Source organism: Callionymus lyra, chromosome 4 (assembly GCF_982586985.1).
Source record: "Callionymus lyra chromosome 4, fCalLyr1.hap1.1, whole genome shotgun sequence".
Lineage (NCBI taxonomy): Eukaryota > Metazoa > Chordata > Actinopteri > Syngnathiformes > Callionymidae > Callionymus > Callionymus lyra.
The window spans coordinates 27,587,840-27,592,382 of NC_141821.1; the positions used below are offsets into that span (position 1 = coordinate 27,587,840).

General features: G+C 37.1%; 1 long non-coding RNA gene across 1 annotated transcript; it reads left to right on the forward strand.

The window, feature by feature from the left end:
• The first annotated feature begins 204 nt into the window (after nt 1-204).
• LOC148082319 (uncharacterized) lies at nt 205-2,861 on the forward strand. The gene is made up of 3 exons (XR_015710837.1): nt 205-240; nt 1,477-1,556; nt 1,972-2,861. It is a non-coding gene; the product is annotated as an uncharacterized LOC148082319 (long non-coding RNA).
• Nucleotides 2,862-4,543: the final 1,682 nt, after the last annotated feature.

Below are 4,543 nucleotides of genomic sequence, written 5' to 3' on the forward strand. Positions count from 1 at the left end.
TCATCTCCTTCTTGCCTTGAAGTTGACCGTGGGAAAAGGAGATTTTTGGAAGAAGCTGTATTTAACTATTACAGCTTTCCTTTAAGCCATTGCTGCTTATCCTGTGTCGCTCGTGATTTCTTTTGATAGAACAGCAGGTTAAGCCAGTTTCACAAGCTAACGCTCTGCTGCGTTTGCGATGATGTTTGCTCTTATCTGTGTTCTGAAGATTGTATGATGCCAGATAAGTGGTGTTGAAAGGTAAGAATCTTTTTTTCAATTTTATAACTAACAGTCAGTAGTCAGTGCTTTAAGGTCATTCGTGTGATCGAAGAGGCAGGGGTATTACATGTTGTTGTTGTACAAATGTCCTGTAGAAAGAGTGTTTGTGTTGTGCGTGAGAGAGAAATTTAGAAGTTATTCATGAGGAATAAGTTTGTTTAAAGAACAAGTTTTGGTTTCGATTGGGAGCAGCAGAATCTCGGTAGACAGATTCTTTACAGCTCTCTGTTTATAATAAGATATTATATATAAGAATTCATTGAATCAGCCGTAATTATCTTCTTGTTGTTTTGAATGTGTTATAATTTCCGTGAATCAAAATGTCGGTCTTTCTGAATCACTGGAACATGTTTGAAACACTGCTTATTGAAATATAGATTTGTCTGCAATTATTTAAGTAGTCTGTTTCATTATGTTACAATAAACCCACTTCATGTTAAAGTCCAAACTCAATTTTACAAAAACAAAGACATTTCAGCTGAAGGGATAATTGTGCTTTGTCCTCTAAGTGTCATTAGTGTGTCCTTTCAAGGTTTGTTGACAGGAGACAATAACTACTAATACAACAGACAAATATTTAATGTATTAAATGATCATTCTTATCACCCCCCCCTTTCTTTTCTAAGGTAAAACTTAAAGAAGTGTTGTCTCTGGATGGTATCTGAACTCAAGATGGTTTGCCAAAAATGAACCGTGGGATTTTTTGAAGCAAATCTAACTTGTGAGTGAGTTAAGCATTAAGAATGTTAACAGAGAAAAAAGTATATGACATCACAACTATTGAGTCTTGTATAAATGCCTACTGATTATTCACGTTGCGATTGTCTTTCAAAGTGAGTCATGATTGGAGGATTAAACTAGACATTTGAATGCGAATGACAATACATTGTAGTTATTTTGACCATATACTAATTTTGAAATCATAGCCTTATAAACCTTAAAGTGCAGTGGGTTTTAAAAAGAGCTAAATGAGATGAACCGGGCAACTAAGTCCTAATCTAAATGTGGACGTCTTCCTCTCCAGGATGCAGTAATTCTCTCGTAATGATATTGTTTTGAAGTAATTACTTCATAAAGTTGTCCTCCGTCCATAAGCATATTCACATCCAACGCTTACTTAATTGACATACATGAGTTGAACCAAACCAAAGTAATGATAAAAATATGTATAAGATTATATAAGTGAATATATTTTTTTGTCTCTGGTCATTTCAGGTTCCCTAAGAACGACACTGAGAATTTCAGTGGAAAATTTGGCAAGATGACGTCTGCTGTTGTTTTCTGTTTGTTGACAGGTGAGTCGTTCCATAACAAAGATTTTTTGACGTTCAGATTTGTTATTATAACTATTGAAGTAGACAATTAAAGATAACTTATCATCTAGTACCTTTGCAAGTACATCATAAATATAATTGTTATTTATAATCAAATATTTTTCTTTCCTACATGGCAATAATTTACATAGCAACCAATTTTGAACTGACTAGTAGAATGTATGCTTGTTAAAATGGCCACAATTTGTATATGTTAATAAATCATTCAAACCAAGTATTTTTGAACAAAACAAAGTAAAATACTAAATCAAACAAACGATATTGAGACCAGACCATGGCATATTTAAGACACATTCATCAAATTATATATTTACTTTTTGTTGTTAAAACTGTGAATTTATCATTTTTTACAAGTAAAATATCTGCTTTTTTGCAGTTATCTTCAGCGATCACTTCAGTGCCACACTTGAATCTGCAAACACAACAACATTGAAAACGTTGACTTCAACTGAGGCTGTCCTGACTGGACCTTGGTCCTTATCACGCACATCTTCTAGGACCAATCCTTCATCACTAGAAAGATCAACCACCAACACCAAAGAGGTGACAGGGGAGGACCTGAGTGTATTATATGCCAACGGACGCAGCGAAAGAACATCAGCAAATCTACAGGTCATCCAACTTCCTTTAAATAGCACTGCTTTGGAAAACACTGGTACACTAACTGATTTAATTCCAAACAGTAATGCCTTAAACTCACCACAGGCCACCACTGCTGTAAGCAAAAGAGGAGTAACGAGTGTAAGGGCAACTTTGGAAGATATTTTAACAGAACCGGGGATCATAACTCACACAACCAATCAATCTAAATTATCTACATCAAATCTAACAACCTTCAATAGAGAAATATCAAGTAATATTCAGAGCAAAACTAGTCAGAAAACTACCTTGGAAACTGATGAAAACACACAGAAAATTACCAAATCACAAACCTCGCCATCCCAGGATGACGTTACTGTTTCAAACATCCAATTTATATCCCAAACAGACTTTCCCAAAACAAAGAATGTATCACAATCTCTAACAACCTCTGCAGATGAAGCTCAAGAGGTACAGACAAACGCCTTTGTGGTAACCACATTGGTAACCACTAATTTTGAACTTGGTAATATTCCTTCATCAGATTTACCAGAAATGCACAACCGAGAAGCTGAAAATACAACAATAAGTATTTCTACAAATAATGTGTCAGGTCACTCTTCTGGATCTGATCTAGATCCAATACCAGCACATTCGTCCCATTTGTCTGTAGGAACAACAACAAGATTACCCACAATACACTCTGAAATGGTAACTCAGAGTTCAACTGGAGCTTTAGTACCAAGAGAATCAACTGCACCGAGTAACTCAAGTCGCATTCTCCCATCAACAGATATTTCAACCTCTGAGATAGAAAGTATAGGGACTGTAACACCCTTCAGCAGAACACAGAGTAAGTCTTATACACCAAACAAGGCAACATCAAGGCCATTTACAGTGTATAAAACAACTACAACAGAATTACATGCAGAAACAAATTATTCACCAATTGCATTGGCTTTACCTGGAGAACAACAAGCAACATCGACAACAACACAAATGTCAGTTACAGTAAAAGGAACAATAAAAGCAGTAACACCCCCTGCAGCAAACACTGCAAATGGAAAGACAACAAAAGAAGTTAGCATATCATATGATCCAACAATAACATTTTCAAGAGCATTCCCCCGTGTGAATTCCCATTCAACATCAACAAGCAAGGGTATCGTACCTGGAACCACAAACTCAGTCACACTGTCAGAAGTGTTGACATCAGTAACAAAAACAAATCCATGGCAGACACAGATAGAGGGTATATTTCAAACAACAGAATCAGAAATATCTCCACCACAAAGACTTCGAACAACTCATAAAATGGATTCAACAAAAATGTCATTTCAAAGTCAAAGCATGACAGTTCAGTCAGTGGCTTCCACTTTGAATTTAGAACAACCCACGACAGAGATTCCATCATCACCAACAAAACCAAAGCTATCACCAAAGATTAACACGCATGCAGAAACAGTGTCCACAATAACGACTGCCACTCAGGGGTCAGCTGTACCACAAGTGACACAAACAAAGGGTCAAGGACCAGTTTCAGATGAAAACACATCTCTCAGCCAGAAACCTTCAACAATTGAAAGAGTGACATCAAGAGTGAAGCTCACGGAATCAACAAGCACCCAAACCCAAACTATGTTCACCAGCCTGTCAGATTTCAGTACACCCTATTCAGAAACAAAAACTGCGACACAAAAAAATCAAACAGCAGGCACATATCTTTCAAATGCCCCTACGCAGACCCATTTGGCATCGACACAACACACAAAAAAGCCTACTAAAACAAGCGCCCAAAACCAACGTATGTTCAGCAGTCGATCGGACTCCAGTACACATCGTTCAGAAACATTGACTGAAGCACTAAACACCCCAGAAAGAAGTTCATATGTTTCAAATACACTTAATAAGGCCCCTTTGGCATCAACACAACCAACCCAAAATCCAACTAAATCGAGCACCCAAAACCAACATATATTAACTGTCCTGTCAGATTCCAGCACACCTCATTCAGAAACAACAACTGAGACACTACATACTCAAACAAAGGCGTCCTATCTTTCAAATACACCTACCCAGACTCATTTTCCATCAACACAGCCCACTAAAAAGCCGACTGAAACAAGTACTCAAAACCAACTTGTACTCAGCAGCCGATCATACTATAGTATACATCATTCAGAAACAACCACTGAGACGCAAAAAACTCAAACAAGAAGCGCATATATTTCAAATTCACCTACTCAGACCCATTTGGCATCAACACAACCCACTAAAAAGTCCACTAAAACAAGTACCCAATACCAACATATATTCAGCAGCCAGTCAGACTCCAGAACACATCATTCAGAAACAACAACTGAACCAAC